This window comes from Arachis stenosperma, chromosome 7 (genome assembly GCF_014773155.1).
Source record: "Arachis stenosperma cultivar V10309 chromosome 7, arast.V10309.gnm1.PFL2, whole genome shotgun sequence".
In the NCBI taxonomy this organism is placed as follows: Eukaryota; Viridiplantae; Streptophyta; class Magnoliopsida; order Fabales; family Fabaceae; genus Arachis; species Arachis stenosperma.
The window spans coordinates 19,514,588-19,535,762 of NC_080383.1; the positions used below are offsets into that span (position 1 = coordinate 19,514,588).

General features: G+C 40.6%; 1 non-coding gene across 1 annotated transcript; it reads left to right on the forward strand.

The window, feature by feature from the left end:
- Nucleotides 1-18,875: 18,875 nt before the first annotated feature.
- On the forward strand, nt 18,876-18,983 carry LOC130942944 (small nucleolar RNA R71). Its single transcript, XR_009071488.1, has one exon. It is a non-coding gene; the product is annotated as a small nucleolar RNA R71 (small nucleolar RNA).
- The last annotated feature ends 2,192 nt before the right edge of the window (nt 18,984-21,175 follow it).

A 21,175-nucleotide genomic window follows, 5' to 3' on the forward strand; every position in this document is an offset into this window, starting at 1 on the left:
AATTCCACTAATTCTATCATCATATAATAAAACCGATAAAAGTGCAAGAAGATAGCTTATGAAGGCCGGAAACATGAAAATTCAAACATTGAACCCTCACTGATAATGTATGTACGCTCTAATCTCTAGTGTACAGGGTAATCACTCTATTCTTCTCTAGTCATGTTTCTAACTTTTGTTTTTCTCCTAACCAATCAACAATAGTTATACCAATGCAAACATCATGAGGTCTTTTCAGGGTTGTAATGGGGCCAAGGTGCAGGTAAGGGTATATATATATGGCTAAGTGAGCTTTAAAAATTGAATCTTTAATTAACCTAAGCTCTCACCTAATATACATATATTCTATATACTTTTAAATTCATGCCTAGCTACCCATAATTCCCTTTTTCAACCCATACTCATGTTTCAACCTTGTATTTTAATTCTATCATATGTGCATTGATCTTTGAATTCTGAATTTAACATTGGGGTAATTTTGTCCCCTTATTTATTGTTTATCAATTTTTTTTGAATTGAAATAAATAAAGCTTATCAATGCACATAGATTTTTTATTCTTATAGTTTCACATGAATGGGTATCCAAATTTCCTTTAAATTTTCATGACACATTCCCTTAACAACTTTTGTTTCCACAATTTCCCATACTTAACTAGCACACACAATTCTTTCTTAAGCTAACCAAAGATTCAATTTGGGATATGCAATTGTTTTTCAGCTTAAGGTTAGTAATGTGGTAAAATATAGAACAAATGGGGTTTTAAAGGCTCAAAGTGGTTAACAAAGGTAATTGAAAAGAGTAGGCTTAATTTGGATAAGTGAGTTTAAACAAATAATGGCCTCAATCATGTGCAAGCATGTAAATATAATAAATATTGGACATATAAGATAAAACAAAATATAGATTACAATCATAGAGAAGTAAATACACAAGAATAAAATAATTATGGTTAAATAATGTAACCATACATAAAGGCTCAAATCTTTCACAGGTTGTGTGTTCTTTAGCTCAAACATCATGTTCCAAATACAACTCAAGCAGATTTATCATAAAAATTTTGAAAAATTAGTGAAATTTTGTTCCAAAGATAGATTTTTAAAAGAAACTTATTGTCTTTTCAATCAAGTAGAACATGCATGCAACTATCCTAACCTATGCAATTTATTCTATTCTATAAAAGAAAGAAAAATCTAACTAAAACATCCTAATTATTGGTGTCAGAGAAGAGAATTTACCTCCGGAAGTCAGATACTGACCGACCGCCCCACACTTAAGGCTTTGCACCGTCCTCGGTGCCATCTGTCAGGAACAGGGGTGGGCTGGTGGCAGTATCTCCACAGTCGGGACCATCATGGCTCCTGGTGCTGGTAAAAGAAGTGGAGTCCGGGGTGTCTGAGTCTCTGAAGCGTCCCTTGAGTAGCTCCTTGAGGTGTTTGAATCGGCGCTCGTTACGGCGCTCTCTCATCTTTGCTTTCTGTTCATGCCGATCCAACTTTTCAAGTATCTGCTGGAGCAATTTCTCAGTGGTAGATGCTTGTGGTGTTGAAGAAGGAATATCTTCAACCGGCTCAGTAGGCTGGCTTGTAGTGGCTGCTGAAAATCTGAGGTATTTCCCGTTAGGGACATATTGATCATCCCGTGGAAGCATGGCTTTGGTGTCCCCAGCTCTGCAGGAGACTCCGGCTGTTGAGACAAGATTTGAGACCAAGGCGGGGAAAGGTAAGTTGCCCGCGATTTGTACATGCTCCATAGCATTCCGGATGTGTCTTGAGAGATTCAGAGGTTGGTCAGGTAAAGCGATGACTCCGATACGGATCTGTCCCAGTGCGGAAATTGGTATCTCGGTGGTATGTAGCGCTGCCAGGTAAAAGGGACTCCGATAACGGGCTTCTGAAGGGTGAAAAGCGTCCATTCCTGCTGGAATAGGGGGAAGACTCAGAACTTGCTGAATGGCCTCTTCTGTGATGGGGACTTGCTTCTGCCAGACATAAACGACTGCAGGGTCGGTATGTAGAAGTTGGAGTAGAATCAACTACCCAAGAAAGATTGACCTGCCTTGGCTGTCTCCGTAGGAAACCCCATTGTCTTCGCTCAATTTGCGGCTCAACAAAGGTGGCATATTTGACGGGAGGATAAAGGTATTCATTGTTATAGTTCCTTTCTGCTTGGATGGGGAACATCTGCTCACAGTAGCGATTGGGAAATCGCGCAGTGTCCTTTGCTGGAAAGGCTTTCTCCTTTTCGTCAACCTTTATTATCCTCTTAACTCGTTTTGTTGAGGGCTTGACTGCGGTTGAAGAAGGCTCTGCCACTAATGCTCTTTTAGTTCCTCTTCTTGCTGGTGGTTTGGAAGTAGCTTTCTCTTTTCCGTTCTTGGTGGCCATCCTGAAAGAAGGGAAGAGAAAGGAAATTAAATTCAAAGAGATAGAGCAAGGAAGAGGGTATTGTAAGTGATAGTCAATGCACAATAAAGATAAATGGCATTAACACATGGTCCGGATTACATGTGAAAAGCACATTAATGGAAATATAGCAAGTGCATGTAGGACAATGGAATGCAAGAGGTTTATTGGCATGCAGGCAAAGGCATGAGTAGCATATATCAAACATACAATGTCCAGTTTAGATTACCATTTGTAACAAACTATCACGTTTGTATTGACAATTAAATCTAATTAATAAAATAACAAGGGAAAGTTGTGAAAAGCAAGCATTGAATAGTATAGCAACATAGAGAAGTGCATAATGCCACATGAGCTTTTTCACAAACATATAGCATGCATGGTGAATAGGGTATAGAAAATATGAAGAGAAACATGCAAGCAATTCCTTAAATAGGAGAAAAATAATTGTCAAACAATTTGCAATAATTCACAAGCATATAATGATAAATAATGACTCAAAAGGTTTCTAACACCATGTAAAAAGAAAAGAAGAAGAAGAAAGAAAAAGAATGATTTGAAAAGAAAAAGAAAAGAAAAAGAGAATAATAATATATATACATAATATAATAAGGATGATGAAAAAGAGAAGAAGGTAAAATCTTGTTAATGGAGGAGAGAGAGAGAGAGAGCGAAAGGTGAGGTAGAAGGGAGAAAGAAGAAAGAAGGGGGGAAAAGAAAAAGTAGGATTTGGAGGAGAGAAAGATAAGATAATTTGGCTATTGGGTTGAGCTGTGCGGCGCATGCGACGCGGCCACGGAAGGCATGTGTTCGCGTGGGTGCGCGTCAGGTAAGACGACGCGATCGCGTCAGTCACGCGGTCGCGTGACCCGTGTTGCGCTGCTGGCGCGAATGCAGCCTCGCTCTAGCACAACTCTCTGTTCGATTCATTTTAATTGCCAAAATTGGGTGACGCGATCGCGTGGGTCACACGATCGCGTGAGTGTGCGTCAGAAAATAATTGACGCAGCCGCGTCGGCAACGCGGTCGCGTGACAAGGATTGTGCTTCCAGCACCAATTCAGCACCACTCTCGCACAATATGGCATTGTGCACCCTTTTACGTCGGAAATGCAGGGCACGCGGCCGCGTGGAGCACGCGGTCGCGTGGGAGGCCATGATTTCCATGCGACGCAGTCGCGTGGGATAATTTGTGCCTTTGGCACGACTCCAGCGCTGCTCCTGCGTAACTTTCTGTTCATTTTTTTTTCTTTACTCCCCCTGCCACGCGGACGCGTCGCTGGTGCGACCGCGTCGCGCGGCGAAATTTTTTTTTTTTTAAAAGAAAGATAAAGACATGTAATTGAAAGAGTACGAAAGCACTAATAAAGAGAAGAGTTATTTAAAGAAGAAAAACTAAAAGTGAAGAAAAGAACGATCGTACCGCGGTGGGTTGTCTCCCACCAAGCACTTTGCTTTAACGTCCGTAAGTTGGATGCTCCACTAGCTCAATCTGTTGTTATGTGGGGATCTTCCAGGTGGAAGATCTCAAGCTCCTTGCTTTTCTGCACCTTCTCACCATGGTACAGCTTCAGGCGGTGTCCATTAACCTTAATAAGTTCAGAGCTTGAAGGATGGTTTAGGTGATAAACTCCGTACGGTTCAACCTTCTCTACTCTGTATGGACCTTCCCATTTTGATCTCAACTTACCGGGCATGAGCCTCAGTCGAGATTTGTAAAGGAGAACAAAATCTCCAAGTTGGAACTCTCTCTTCTTGATGTTTTGATCATGCACAGCTTTCATCTTTTCCTTATATATTCTGGAGTTTTCATAAGCTTTTAGGCGAAGGTTCTCCAGTTCCTGCAGTTGCAACTTCCTTTCAGCTCCGGCCTTCTCAATTTCCATGTTGCACTCTTTAACTGCCCAGAAGGCTCTGTCTTCGATTTCAACTGGAAGATGACAAGCTTTTCCATAAACTAAGCGGAAGGGACTCATCCCAATGGGTGTCTTGTATGCTGTTCTATATGCCCACAGTGCATCTTGTAGTCTGGTGCTCCAGTCTTTTCTGTGAGGCTTTACTATCTTTTGCAAAATTCATGGAAAGTTAGAATCACTACCGCGTAATAGTGCACCTACACGTCTTCATCGACGTTGTTTTTTGACCGCAAGACCAAGAGCAAATTATCGGGATTTTGGGTTATCTGGACACATACTTCGTGAAAATTTCTCTGTTTAACACCTCGGCTTGCCCATTAGTTTGGGGATGGTAAGCTGTTGCAACTTTATGGATTATCCCATGATTCTTCATCAATCCTGTTAGTCTCCTATTACAAAAATGGGTGCCTTGATCGCTCACGATCGCTCGTGGTGATCCAAAGCGGCATATAATATGGTTTCTCACAAAGAAAACAACAGTGTTAGCATCATCAGTGCGGGTAGGAATTGCTTCTACCCATTTGGAAACATAATCTACAGCTAACAATATATAAAAATATCCACTAGAATTTGGAAATGGACCCATGAAGTCAATGCCCCAAACATAAAAAATTTCACAGAAAAGCATATATTGTTGAGGCATCTCATCCCTCTTGGATATGTTACCAAATTTTTGGCATGGGTGACAAGATTTACAAAACTCAGCAGCATCTCTAAAAAGAGTAGGCCACCAGAATCCACAGTCTAAGATCTTTCTAGCTGTTCGTTGAGGGCCAAAATGTCCTCCACTCTCAGATGAGTGACAGGCCTCTAAAATGGACTGGAATTCTGATTGAGGTACACAACGTCTAATTATCTGGTCAGTGCCACATCTCCATAAATATGAGTCATCCCATATATAATATTTAGAATCGCTTTTCAGCTTGTCTCTTTGATGTTTAGAAAAATGTGGAGGAAATGTGCGGCTAACTAAATAATTAGCAACAGGTGCATACCAAGGGACTACCTCAGATACTGCTTCCAGGTTGTCAAAAGGAAAATTATCATCTGTAGGAGTAGAATCATCCTTAATATGTTCAAGGCGACTCAAGTGGTCTGCTACTAAATTTTGATTACCACTCCTATCCTTGATTTCTAAATCAAATTCTTGTAACAGCAGTATCCAACATATAAGTCTTGGTTTGGATTCCTTTTTAGCCAATAGATACTTTAGAGCTGCATGGTCCGAATACACTACTACTCTAGTACCAAGTAAATAAGCCCGGAATTTATCCAAAGCAAAAACAATAGCAAGTAGCTCTTTCTCAGTAGTAGTATAATTGGACTGGGCAGTGTCTAAAGTCTTAGACGCATAGGCAATAACAAAAGGATTCTTACCTTCACGCTGAGCCAGTGCTGCTCCTACTGCATGGTTGGAAGCATCGCACATGATTTCAAATGGCTGGCTCCAGTCGGGTCCTCTCACAATTGGAGCTTGAGTTAGAGCAGTCTTTAGCTTATCAAATGCTTGTTTGCAATCCTCACTGAACTCGAACTCAATATCCTTTTGTAGTAATCTGGATAAGGGAAGTGCCACCTTACTAAAGCCCTTAATAAATCTCCTGTAGAAACCTGCATGGCCAAGGAACGAACGGACTTCCCTCACAGAAGAAGGGTAAGGTAAACTAGAAATAACATTCACCTTTGCTGGGTTTACAGAAATGCCATTATTAGATACCACATGTCCCAATATAATCCCTTGCTTTACCATAAAGTGGCATTTTTCGAAATTCAATACAAGGTTTGTATTAATACATCTATCTAATACTCTAGATAATCCATCTAAGCAAAGGTTAAAAGAATCACCATAAACGCTAAAATGGTCCATAAAAACTTCCATACAGTCCTCAATAAGATCAAAGAAAAGACTCATCATGCACCTTTGGAAAGTAGCTGGTGCATTGCACAAGCCAAAGGGCATTCTCTTATAAGCATAGGTCCCAAAAGGACATGTAAAAGTAGTCTTTTCCTGATCCTCAGGAGCTATATGAATCTGGAAATAACTTGTGTAACCATCTAAAAAGCAATAATGTGATTTACCTGACAGGCGATCCAGTATTTGATCAATGAATGGAAGTGGGTAGTGATCCTTACGAGTAGCTTGGTTGATGGTGTGCGAAATTGTGATCATTACTTTTCACAACTCAATTAATCCCTAGTAATGGCTCCAAGAACTTGGTGCTCACTACCATGGCATAAACACAACTTTGCACAACTAACCAGCAAGTGCACTGGGTCATCCAAGTAATAAACCTTACGCGAGTAAGGGTCGATCCCACGGAGATTGTTGGTATGAAGCAAGCCATGGTCACCTTGTAAATCTTAGTCAGGCAGACTCAAATGGGTATAGGTGATGAATGGAACATAAAGATAAAGATAGAGATACTTATGTATATCATTGGTGAGAGCTTCAGATAAGCGTATGAAGATGCTTTCCCTTCCGTCTCTCTGCTTTCCTACTGTCTTCATCCAATCCTTCTTACTCCTTTCCATGGCAAGCTTATGCAAGGGTTTCACCGTTGTCAGTGGCAACCTCCCATCCTCTCAGTGGAAATGTTCAACGCACCCTGTCACGGCACGGCTATCCATCTGTCGGTTCTCGGTCAGGCCGGAATAGAATCCATTGATTCTTTTGCGTCTGTCACTAACGCCCCGCCTGCTAGGAGTTTGAAGCACGTCACAGTCATTCAATCATTGAATCCTACTCAGAATACCACAGACAAGGTTAGACCTTCCGGATTCTCTTGAATGCCGCCATCAGTTCTTGCCTATACCACGAAGACTCTGATCTCACAGAATGGCTAGCTCGTTTGTCAGGCGAGCACTCGGTTGTCAGGCGATCAACCATGCATCGTGTATCAGGAATCTAAGAGATAAACACTAGAGCCTTGTTTGCTTGTAGAACAAAAGTGGTTGTCAGTCACTTTGTTCAGAGAATGATGATGAGTGTCACGGATCATCACATTCATCAAGTTGAAGAACAAGTGATATCTTGGACAAAGAACAAGCGGAATTGAATAGAAGAACAATAGTAATTGCATTAATACTCGAGGTACAGCAGAGCTCCACACCTTAATCTATGGTGTGTAGAAACTCCACCGTTGAAAATACATAAGAACAAGGTCTAGGCATGGCCGAATGGCCAGCCTCCCAAAGTGATCAAAAGATCTAAAGAAAAAGGTTCCAAAGATCCGAAGATGTCAATACAATAGTAAAAGGTCCTACTTATAGAAAACTAGTAGCCTAAGGTGTACAAAGATGAGTAAATGACATAAAAATCCACTTCCGGGCCCACTTGGTGTGTGCTTGGGCTGAGCAATGAAGCATTTTCGTGCAGAGACTCTTCTTGGAGTTAAACGCCAGCTTTTATGCCAGTTTGGGCGTTTAACTCCCATTTTGGTGCCAGTTCCGGCGTTTAACGCTGGGAATTCTGAGGGTGACTTTGAACGCCGGTTTGGGCCATCAAATCTTGGGCAAAGTATGAACTATCATATATTTCTGGAAAGCCCAGGATGTCTACTTTCCAACGCCATTGAGAGCGCGCCAATTGGGCTTCTGTAGCTCCAGAAAATCCGCTTCGAGTGCAGGGAGGTCAGAATCCAACAGCATCCGCAGTCCTTTTCAGTCTCTGAATCAGATTTTTGCTCAGGTCCCTCAATTTCAGCCAGAAAATACCTGAAATCACAGAAAAACACACAAACTCATAGTAAAGTCCAGAAAAGTGAATTTTAACTAAAAACTAATAAAAATATACTAAAAACTAACTAAATCCTACTAGAAACATACTGAAAACAATGCCAAAAAGCGTATAAATTATCCGCTCATCACAACACCAAACTTAAATTGTTGCTTGTCCCCAAGCAACTGAAAATCAAATAAGATAAAAAGAAGAGAATATACTATAGACTCCAAATTATCAATGAAACTTAGCTCCAAATTAGATGAGCAGGACTAGTAGCTTTTTGCCTCCAAACAGTTTTGGCATCTCACTTTATCCTTTGAAATTCTGAATGAATGGCTTCTTTTAGGAACTCAGAATTCAAATAGTGTTATTGATTCTCCTAGTTAAGTATGATGATTCTTGAACACAGCTACTTTATGAGTCTTGGCCGTGGCCCAAAGCACTCTGTCTTCCAGTATTACCACCGGATACATACATGCCACAGACACATGATTGGGTGAACCTTTTCAGATTGTGACTCAGCTTTGCTAAAGTTTCCAATTAGAGGTGTCCAGGGTTCTTAAGCACACTCTTTTTGCCTTGGATCACAACTTTATTTCTTTCTTTTTCTTTTTCTCTTTTTTTTTGTATTCACTGCTTTTTCTTGCTTCAAGAATCATTTTTATGATTTTTCAGATCCTCAGTAACATGTCTCCTTTTTCATCATTCTTTCAAGAGCCAACAATTTTAACATTCATGAACAACAAATTCAAAAGACATATGCACTGTTTAAGCATACATTCAGAAAACAAAAAGTATTGTCACCACATCAAACTAATTAAGCTAGTTTTAAAGATGAATTCGAAATCCTGTACTTCTTGTTCTTTTGTGATAAAAACAGTTTTCATTTAAGAAAGGTGATGGATTCATAGGACATTCATAACTTTAAGGCATAGACACTAAGACACTAATGATCATAAGACACAAACATAGACAAACATAAGCATGAAATTTTCGAAAAACAAGAAAATAAAGAACAAGGAGATTAAAGAACGGGTCCACCTTAATGATGGCGGCTTGTTCTTCCTCTTGAAGGTCTTATGGAGTGCTTGAGCTCCTCAATGTCTCTTCCTTGTCTTTGTTGCTCCTCTCTCATGATTCTTTGATCTTCTCTAATTTCATGGAGGAGGATGGAATGTTCTTAGTGCTCCACCCTTAGTTGTCCCATGTTGGAACTCAATTCTACTAGGGAGGTGTTAATTTGCTCCCAATAGTTTTATGGAGGAAAGTGCATCCCTTGAGGTATCTCAGGGATTTCATGATGAGTAGGGTCTCTTGTTTGCTCCATCCTTTTCTTAGTGATGGGCTTATCCTCATCAATGGGGGTGTCTCCTTCTATGTCAACTCCAACTGAATAACAGAGGTGACAAATGAGATGAGGAAAGGCTAACCTTGCTAAGGTAGAGGACTTATCCGCCACCTTATAGAGTTCTTAGGCTATAACCTCATGAACTTCCACTTCTTCTCCAATCATGATGCTATGGATCATGATGGCCCGGTCTATAGTAACTTCGGACCGGTTGCTAGTGGGAATGATTGAGCGTTGGATAAACTCCAACCATCCTCTAGCCACAGGCTTGAGGTCATGCCTTCTTAATTGAACCGGCTTCCCTCTTGAATCTCTCTTTCATTGGGCGCCCTCTTCACAAATGTCAGTGAGGACTTGGTCCAACCTTTGATCAAAGTTGACCCTTCTAGTGTAAGGATGTTCATCTCCTTGCATCATAGGCAAGTTGAATGCCAACCTCACATTTTCCGGACTGAAATCCAAGTATTTCCCCCGAACCATAGTAATCCAATTCTTTGGATCCGGGTTCACACTTTGATCATGATTCTTGGTGATCCATGCATTGGCATAGAACTCTTGAACCATCAAGATTCCGACTTGTTGAATGGGGTTGGTGAGAACTTCCCAACCTCTTCTTCGGATCTCATGTCGGATCTTCGGATATTCACTCTTTTTGAGTGAAAAAGGGACCTCGGGGATCACCTTCTTCAAGGCCACAACTTCATAGAAGTGGTCTTGATGCACCCTTGAGATGAATCTCTCCATCTCCCATGACTCGGAGGTGGAAGCTTTTGCCTTCCCTTTCCTCTTTCTAGAGGTTTCTCCGGCCTTGGATGCCATAAATGGTTATGGAAAAACAAAAAGCAATGCTTTTACCACACCAAACTTAAAAGGTTTGCTCGTCCTCGAGTAAAAGAAGAAAGAAGAGAGTAGAAGAAGAAGAAATGAGGAAGAAGGGAATGGCTTTGTGTTCGGCCAAAGAGGGGGAGAAGTGGTGTTTAGGTTGTGTGAAAATGAAGGGGGTGAAGAAGGGTTTATATAGGAGAGGGGGTTCATGGTTCGGTCATGTATGGGTGGGTTTGGGAGGGAAAGTGGTTTGAATTTGAAGGGTTTTTGGGGAAGAGGTGTTGAGGTGATTGGTGAATGGGTGAAGAAGAGAGAGAGTGGTGGGGTTGGTGGGGATCCTGTGGGGTCCACAGATCCTGTGGTGTCAAGGAAAAGTCATCCCTGCACCAAACGGCATGCAAAATCACGTTTTGAGCCCATTCTGGCGTTAAACGCCGGGCTGGTGCCCATTTCTGGCGTTTAACGCCAGGTTCTTGCCCTTTCCTGGCGTTTAACGCCAGTCTGGTGCCCCTTTCTGGCGTTAAACGCCCAGAATGGTGCCAGACTGGGCGTTAAACGCCCAACTGCTAGCCTTACTGGCGTTTAAACGCCAGCAACTTCTCCTCCAGGGTGTGCTATTTTTCTTCCTGTTTTTCATTCTGTTTTTGCTTTTTCAATTGATTTTGTGACTTCTTATGATCATCAACCTACAAAAAACATAAAATAACAAAGGAAAATAGATAAAATATAATCATTGGGTTGCCTCCCAACAAGCGCTTCTTTAATGTCAGTAGCTTGACAGAGGGCTCTCATGGAGCCTCACAGATGCTCAGAGCAATGTTGAAACCTCCCAACACCAAACTTAGAGTTTGAATGTGGGGGTTCAACACCAAACTTAGAGTTTGGTTGTGGCCTCCCAACACCAAACTTAGAGTTTGACTGTGGAGGCTCTGCTTGACTCTGATTTGAGAGAAGCTCTTCATGCTTCTTCTCTATGGTGACAGAGGGATATCATTGAGTCTTAAACACAAAGGATTCTTCATTCACTTGAATGATCAGTTCACCTCCATTAACATCAATCACAGCCTTTGCTGTGGCTAGGAAGGGTCTGCCAAGGATGATGGTTTCATCCATGCACTTCCCAGTCTCTAGGACTATGAAATCAGCAGGGATGTAGTGGTCTTCAATCTTCACCAAAACATCCTCTACAAGTCCATAAGCTTGTTTTCTTGAGTTGTCTGCCATCTCTAATGAGATTCTTGCAGCTTGTACCTCAAAGATCCCTAGCTTCTCCATTACAGAGAGAGGCATGAGGTTTACACTTGACCCTAAGTCACACAGAGCCTTCTTGAAGGTCATGGTGCCTATGGTACAAGGTATTGAAAACTTCCCAGGATCTTGTCTATTTTGAGGTAATTTCTGCCTAGACAAGTCATCCAGTTCTTTGGTGAGCAAAGGAGGTTCATCCTCCCAAGTCTCATTTCCAAATAACTTGTCATTTAGCTTCATGATTGCTCCAAGGTATTTAGCAACTTGCTCTTCAATGACATACTCATCCTCTTCAGAGGAAGAATACTCATCAGAGCTCATGAAAGGCAGAAGTAAGTCCAATGGAATCTCTATGGTCTCATTTTGAGCCTCAGATTCCCATGGTTCCTCATTTGGGAACTCATTGGAGGCCAGTGCACGCCCATTGAGGTCTTTCTCAGTGGCGTTCACTGCCTCTTCCTCCTCTCCAAATTCGGCCATGTTGATGGCTTTGCACTCTCCTTTTGGATTTTCTTTTGTATTACTTGGAAGAGTACTTGGAGGGAGTTCAGTAACTTTTTTGCTCAGCTGTCCCACTTGTGCCTCCAAATTCCTAATAGAGGACCTTGTTTCAGTCATGAAACTTTGAGTGGTTTTGATTAGATCAGAGACCATGGTTGCTAAGTCAGAGGTATTCTGCTTAGAGTTCTCTGTCTGTTGCTGAGAAGATGATGGAAAAAGCTTGCCATTGCTAAACCTGTTTCTTCCACCATTATTGTTGTTGAAACCTTGTTGAGGTCTCTCTTGATTCTTCCATGAGAAATTTGGGTGATTTCTCCATGAAGAATTATAGGTGTTTCCATAGGGTTCTCCTAGGTAATTCACCTCTTCCATTGAAGGGTTCTCAGGATCATAGGCTTCTTCTTCAGATGAAGCATCCTTAGTACTGCTTGGTGCATTTTGCATTCCAGACAGACTTTGAGAAATCAAATTGACTTGTTGAGTCAATATTTTGTTCTGAGCCAGAATGACATTCAGAGTATCAATCTCAAGAACTCCTTTCTTCTGATTAGTCCCATTGTTCACAGGATTCCTTTCAGAAGTGTACATGAATTGGTTATTTGCAACCATTTCAATTAGCTCTTGAGCCTCTGTAGGCGTCTTCTTCAGATGAAGAGATCCTCCAGCAGAGCTATCCAAAGACATCTTGGATAGTTCAGAGAGACCATCATAGAAAATACCTATGATGCTCCATTCAGAAAGCATATCAGATGGACACTTTCTGATCAATTGTTTGTATCTTTCCCAAGATTCATAGAGGGATTCTCCATCCTTCTGTCTGAAGGTTTGGACTTCCACTCTAAGCTTACTCAATTTTTGAGGTGGAAAGAACTTTGCCAAGAAGGCATTGACTAGCTTTTCCCATGAGTCCAGGCTTTCTTTAGGTTGTGAGTCCAACCATATCCTAGCCCTGTCTCTTACAGCAAAAGGGAATAGCATAAATCTGTAGACCTCAGGGTCAATCCCATTAGTCTTGACAGTGTCACAGATTTGCAAGAATTCAGCTAAGAACTGATGAGGATCTTCCAATGGAAGTCCATGGAACTTGCAATTCTGTTGCATTAGAGAAACTAATTGAGGCTTAAGCTCAAAGTTGTTTGCTCCAATGGCAGGGATAGAGATGCTTCTCCCATAGAAGTCGGGAGTAGGTGCAGTAAAGTCACCCAGCACCTTCCTTGCATTGTTTGCATTGTTGTTGTTTTCGGCTGCCATGGGTTCTTCTTCTTTGAAGATTTCTGTTAGGTCCTCTATAGAGAGTTGTGCCTTAGCTTCTCTTAGCTTTCGCTTCAAGGTCCTTTCAGGTTCAGGGTCAGCTTCAACAAGAATGCCTTTGTCTTTGTTCCTGCTCATATAAAAGAGAAGAGAACAAGAAAATATGGAATCCTCTATGTCACAGTATAGAGATTCCTTGAGGTGTCAGAGGAAAAGAAAAATGGAAGACAGAGGTAGAAAATTCGAACTTATCAAAGAAGATGGAGTTCGAATTTTGCATTAAGGAATAGTGTTAGTCCATAAATAGAAGGATGTGAGAAGAAGGGAAGTAATTTTCGAAAATTAAGTAAAAGATTTTAAAAACATTTTGAAAAATACTAATTAATTTTCGAAAACCAAGAGTGGGACAGAAATCAAGTAATTTTTGAAAAAGATTTTGAAATTAGAAATTAAAAAGATATGATTGAAAACTGTTTTGAAAAAGATGTGGTTAAGAAGATATGATTGGTTTTTTTTTTTTAAAAGATGTGATTGAGAAGATATGATTTGAAAAACATTTTAAAAAGATTTGATTTTGAAAATTAATGACTTGGCTAACAAGAAAAGATATGATTCAAACATAAAACCTTTCTCAACAGAAAAGGTAACATAATTGAAATGTTGAATCAAATCATTAATTGTTAGCAAGTATCTTTGAAAAAGGAAAGAAATTGATTTTGAAAACATTTGATTGAAAAGATTTGATTTGAAAAAGATTTGATTTTGAAAAACTTTGAAAACTTGAAAAAAAATTGATTTGAAAACAAAATCTCCCTTCTTGTGCCATCCTGGCGTTAAACGCCCAGAATGGTGCACATTCTGGCGTTTAACGCCCAAAAATCTACCCTTTTGGGCGTTAAACGCCCAACCAGGCACCCTGGCTGGCATTTAAACGCCAGTCTGTCCTTCTTCACTGGGCGTTTTGAACGCCCAGCTTTTTCTGTATAATTCCTCTGCTGTATGTTCTGAATCTTCAATTCTCTGTATTATTGACTTGAAAAGACACAAATTAAAAATATTTTTGGATTTTTAATAATGAGGAATAATCAAAATGCAACTAAAATCAAATAACAATGCATGCAAGACACCAAACTTAGCAGTTTGTATACTACTGACACTAACAACATGAGAATGCATATGAGAAACAACAAAACACTCAAGTCAAGAGAATTTAAAGATCAGAGCAAGGAAATCATCAAGAACAACTTGAAGATTAATGAGGACACATGCATAAATTCGAAAAATGCAAGAAGAACAGAAACATGCAATTGACACCAAACTTAAAATAAGACACTAGACTTAAACAAGAAATATTTTTGGTTTTTATGATTTTGTAAATTTTTTTTATTTTTCGAAAATTAAGTGAAAAGGAAAATAAAGGTATCAAAATTCTTAATGAGAATTCCAGGAATCATGCAATGTTAGTCTAAAGCTTTAGTCTAAAGGAATTAGACATAGCTAGCCAAGCTTCAGCAGGACATTGCATTCAAGAGCTAAATTGATGAGGATCAATCAGCTTTGGTGATGATAAGAACATCACCTTGAAACACTAGAATTCATTCTTAAGAACTCTGAAAAAAAAAACCTAATCTAAGCAACAAGATGAACCGTCAGTTGTCCATACTCGAACAATCCCCGGCAACGGCGCCAAGTAATAAACCTTACGCGAGTAAGGGTCGATCCCACGGAGATTGTTGGTATGAAGCAAGCTATGGTCACCTTGTAAATCTTAGTCAGGCAGACTCAAATGGGTATAGGTGATGAATGGAACATAAAGATAAAGATAGAGATACTTATGTATATCATTGGTGAGAGCTTCAGATAAGCGTATGAAGATGCTTTTCCTTCCGTCTCTCTGCTTTCCTACTGTCTTCATCCAATCCTTCTTACTCCTTTCCATGGCAAGCTTATGCAAGGGTTTCACCGTTGTCAGTGGCTACCTCCCATCCTCTCAGTGGAAATGTTCAACGCACCCTGTCACGGCACGGCTATCCATCTGTCGGTTCTCGGTCAGGCCGGAATAGAATCCATTGATTCTTTTGCGTCTGTCACTAACACCCCGCCTGCTAGGAGTTTGAAGCACGTCACAGTCATTCAATCATTGAATCCTACTCAGAATACCACAGACAAGGTTAGACCTTCCGGATTCTCTTGAATGCCGCCATCAGTTCTTGCCTATACCACGAAGACTCAGATCTCACGGAATGGCTAGCTCGTTTGTCAGGCGAGCACTCGGTTGTCAGGCGATCAACCATGCATCGTGTATCAGGAATCTAAGAGATAAACACTAGAGCCTTGTTTGCTTGTAGAACAAAAGTGGTTGTCAGTCACTTTGTTCATAGGTGAGAATGATGATGAGTGTCACGGATCATCACATTCATCAAGTTGAAGAACAAGTGATATCTTGGACAAAGAACAAGCGGAATTGAATAGAAGAACAATAGTAATTGCATTAATACTCGAGGTACAGCAGAGCTCCACACCTTAATCTATGGTGTGTAGAAACTCCACCGTTGAAAATACATAAGAACAAGGTCTAGGCATGGCCAAATGGCCAGCCTCCCAAAGTGATCAAAAGATCTAAAGAAAAAGGTTCCAAAGATCCGAAGATGTCAATACAATAGTAAAAGGTCCTACTTATAGAAAACTAGTAGCCTAAGGTGTACAAAGATGAGTAAATGACATAAAAATCCACTTCCGGGCCCACTTGGTGTGTGCTTGGGCTGAGCAATGAAGCATTTTCGTGCAGAGACTCTTCTTGGAGTTAAACGCCAGCTTTTATGCCAGTTTGGGCGTTTAACTCCCATTTTGGTGCCAGTTCCGGCGTTTAACGCTGGGAATTCTGAGGGTGACTTTGAACGCCGGTTTAGGCCATCAAATCTTGGGCAAACTATGGACTATCATATATTTCTGGAAAGCCCAGGATGTCTACTTTCCAACGCCGTTGAGAGCGCGCCAATTGGGCTTCTGTAGCTCCAGAAAATCCGCTTCGAGTGTAGGGAGGTCAGAATCCAACAGCATCCGCAGTCCTTTTCAGTCTCTGAATCAGATTTTTGCTCAGGTCCCTCAATTTCAGCCAGAAAATACCTGAAATCACAGAAAAACACACAAACTCATAGTAAAGTCTAGAAAAGTGAATTTTAACTAAAAACTAATAAAAATATACTAAAAACTAACTAAATCCTACTAGAAACATACTAAAAACAATGCCAAAAAGCGTATAAATTATCCGCTCATCAGTTGAGACGCCTGTAATCAATACAGACTCTCCAAGCATTCTGAACTCTAGTTGCTATGAGCTCTCCATGTTCATTTTTCACTGTAGTGACTCCAGATTTCTTGGGCACCACTTGTACTGGGCTTACCCATTCACTGTCTGAAATGGGATATATGATACCTGCCTCCAATAGTCTGGTCACTTCCTTTTTGACAACTTCCAAGATGGTGGGATTCAATCTTCTTTGCGGTTGACGGACAGGTCTTGCTCCTTCTTCTAAAAATATTCTGTGCTCGCATACTTGAGGGTTGATTCCCACTATGTCTGCCAAACTCCACCCAATTGCCTTCTTATGCTTCCTCAGTACATCAAGTAACTGCTCTTCTTGTTGAGAAGTCAGTTCTCTTGCAATAATAACCGAAAGCTTCTGCTCATCCTCAAGGTAAGCATATTTGAGATGTGGAGGGAGAGGTTTCAATTCTAACTTTTGATCATGGGCAGGCTTTGGGTTATCTGGGGCTTGTGAAAATGGCGAAGTGTTCTCATTGTCAGTTAAGAGGGTCCCTACACTTGGACCTTGTCCAGTGTGCCTCTCTTCAAACTCTTCTTTTTGAACTTCAGCCACACTTTCGTCTATGACATCACACTGGAAGATAGAACGATCTTCTGGGGGGTTGTCAATGACTCCATTCAGATTGAAGATTACTATGCGGCCATCTATTTCAAAGGAGTATGTCCCTGAAAAAGCATCCAATTTGAATTTTGATGTCTTCAGGAATGGTCTTCCAAGTAGGATTGATTATGGCTTATCTGAATCATTATGGGGCATCTCCAAGATATAAAAATCAGTGAGAAATGTGAGCCCTTTAATGTTCACCAAAACATCTTCAGCAACTCCAGCCACTGTAATAATACTTTTATCTGCTAACACAAAACGAGCTGCCGACCCTTTTAAGGGAGGGAGCCTTAAAACATCATATATAGACAAAGGCATTATACTGACACATGCTCCTAAATCACACATGCAATCATAAATTACTACACCACCAATAGTACAACTAACTATGCAAGGACCTGGATCACTACATTTTTCAGGTAATCCTCCCATTAAAGCAGATATAGAACTACCTAAAGGAATAGTTTCTAATTCATTAATTTTGTCTTTATGGATACATAAGTCTTTTAGAAACTTTGCATATTTAGGTACCTGCTGAATAACATCAAAAAGGGGAACAGTTACCTCAACCTTTTTGAATATTTCTACCATTTTAGGATCAGGTTCCAGCTGCTTCCTAGGCTTCCTTGTAAGTTGTGGAAATGGAATGGGAGTAGTGTTTTCTGTGGTGCCTGCACCTTTTTGTGCTTCTTCCTGTGGTTGAGCTATCTCTTCTTCAGCTATGTCCTGTATATCCTCTTCCTCTTCAACATCTTCGATTTCTACCACCTCTTCAGCTGAGGCATATTCTGGTGAGCTTGGTTCCTCCTGATTCCTCTCCTGCAGTGTGGTTCCGGATCTCAGGGTGATGGCATTAATGCCTCCCTTTGGATTGGGTAATGGTTGAGAGGGGATTCCAGTGGTACTTGAAGGTTGATTACTGGAATTTTGTGCTAAACCAAGTTGTGTCATAAAAGCTTGCAGAGTAGAGGTGAAACCATTCAGACTGGCGTTAATACTGTTCACGATGGTATTTTCCATGGCCAGTTGTCTTTTCTCAAAAGCTTGTAATAAATCTTCATTAGAAGATACAGAAGAATGAGTAAATTGAGAGGTTTGCTGCTGATTGTTCGGTGGTCCTTCGTTTTGCCTCAGGTGAGGTGTTCGGTACGGTTGATTTTGCTGCCTGTTGTTGTAATTATTCCACCTCTGATTTCCCTGATTATCTCTGCCTCCCCTATTATTGTTGTCCCTCCAATTCTGGTTTGAATTGTCCTGCCATCCATGGTTATTATTTCCACTTTGATTGTACCCTTGGTTGGGGCGGTCATAGAAGTTGTGAGTGGATGCCACCATGTTGTCTTCTTGTTGGAGCTGCGGGCATTCATTAGTGTAATGACTGTAATCAGCACAAATTCCGCAAATTCTTTGTGGAACTAGTTGTTGGTTTTGCTGCGGTTGAGTTTGCTGAGCTTGTTGATTTAACTGCATTTGCTTCAGCAGGTTGGTCATTTCACAGATGCTTCGATTTAGAGCAGCATTCTCTATGCCAGAAGATACTTCTGCAACGGCCCTTGAACGGCCTTGCTTCTGTCTGTGGTTCCGAGTAGATTCAGCTAAATCACTGATCAATTGCCAAGCTTCATCAGTGGTCTTGTACTTCTTCATAGACCCATTGCTGGCACTTTTAATTGTGGTCTTATCTTGGGGCCTCATACCTTGTGTGATATAGCTGAGTAGCACGATCTTGTCAATCATGTGGTGGGGGCATGCTTCCAGAAGATTATTGAAGCGCTCCCAGTATTCAAAGAGAGTCTCATTGTCATCCTGAACAATTGTAGAGATATCCTTTCTCAGTTTATCAGTAACTTCAGATGGAAAGAATTTCTCCAGAAACTCCTTTCTGAGTGTATCCCAGTTGGATACATTTGCTAGAGGTTGAGTGTAGTACCACTCTCTTGCTTTTCCCTCAAGAGAGAACGGAAAAGCTTTCAGCAGAATTGAAGTTTCATCAGTGCCATCACGCCTGACAGTAGAACAGGCTGCCTGGAAATCTCTCAAGTGCTTGATAGGCACTTGAGCAGGTAGGCCATGAAACTTGGGCATCAAATTTAGCAGTGCGGTCTTTATTTCAAAATCCGTAGCTACCGCTGGATGATGCGCTTGAAACGGTTGCATTGTAAAATCAGGAGCTCCTTCCTCCTGAATGGTAACTCTTCTAGCTGCCATGTTTTCTGCACGTAAAACAACCAAATCAGTAGAACGGGGGCTGGTTTCTTCCTCAGATTCACTTTCAGATCCGCCCTCAGAGCGGACTAACCTACGCTGTTCTCGCCTTATTCGTGAAATTATTCTTTCAATTTCAGGATCGAATATTAGCAAGCACGGATCAGGAAGTGAACGTGTCATTTGACAGAAGAAACATGCAGCTCATAGTAGCAAAATTAAATAAAATGCAAGTAAATAAATTCTAATTAATAAAATTAGCACTCTATTGCAACTCCCCGGCAACGGCGCCATTTTGACGTTGGGATTTTTGCCAGTAAAGAATTTCATAAAAACAGTCGCGTTGTAGATATAGTCTCTAAACCGACAGAAATCCCTTCGTACAAACGTTTTGGTTGTCACAAGTAACAAACCCCTAAATAAATTGATAACCGAGTATTTAAACCTCGGGTCGTCTTCTCAAGAAATTGCAGGGAGGTATGTTCTTATTATTGGTTATGAGTTGTAAATTGGGGTTTAGGAGGTAAGGGGGCAGTATGTTGCACAAAAAATAATAAGAAAAATAAATAAATAACTATAAAATAAACTCTTGGCAAGGTATGGGAACTGGAGGTCCTATCCTGGTTATCCTTATCAATTGTAATGAGAATTGGATTTTTCTCCCACTTTGTTAACCTCTAACTATGAAGGTAAGTTAAGTGGATGAATTAATTTTGATTCCTCAGGTCCTAGTCTTTCCTTGGGAAAGACTAGAGTTATTGGAACTTGAATTAATGAAATGAAGAAATCCAATTTTCAATCAACAATGAGTTTGATAACTCTAGAGTCACCAATTATTTAACCAAAGCCAAGAATGTAAAAAGCTAAATTAAAATCATAAATATCTGGAATACCTTCAATTCATTCAAAGCAGTAAAATCTAAAACTAACAATATTCATAAGCCAATTGGGCAATAGGAAAATCCAAATTATTTATATAAATAAAAGACAGCAATCATCAATCTGAAATATCTCAAATAACATTAATTTAAAAGAGTAATCTGTAACATGGAAGAATTCATAAATTAAATTGGGATAAATAAAAATAAAGAACCTGGGATTGAGAGTCACTCCTAAAACTAAGAGAAGTCCTAAATCCTAAATCCTAAAGAGAGAGGAGAGAACCCCTTTCAAAACTAGATCTAAATCATGAAAAGTGAATTATGAGTGCCTTCTCATGAATGGATGCATTTTCCCCACTTTATAGCCTCTAATCTGTGTTCTCTGGGCGGAAAACTGGGTCAGAAACAGCCCAGAAGTCACTTCCAGCACTTTCTGGTCCGTACAGGTCGCGGAAAAGTGACGCGGCCGCATGGCTCACGCGGCCGCGCGGGTTGCGTTCCTGCCAGGTCATGCGTCCGCGTGACTCACGCGTTCGTGTCGCTTGGCGTCGGGGCAGCTATGGCAAATTATATATCAAATCGAAGCCCCAAACGTTAGCTTTCCAACGCAACTGAAACCGCGTCGTTTGGACCTCTGTAGCTAAAGTTATAGCCATTTGAGTGCGAAGAGGTCAGGTTGGACAGCTTAGCAATTTCTCCAACTTATTGTATTCCTTCCACTTTTGCATGCTTCCTTCCCATCCTCCAAGCCATTCCTGCCTTATAATATCTGAAAACACTTAACACACATATCAAGGCATCTAATGGTAATAAGAGAGGATTAATAATAAGCAAATATAAGTCCAAAGAAACATGTTTTCAATCAAAGCACATAATTAGGAAGGCAAATGTAAAACCATGCAAATAGTATGAATAAGTGGGTAAAGAGTTGATAAAATCCACTCA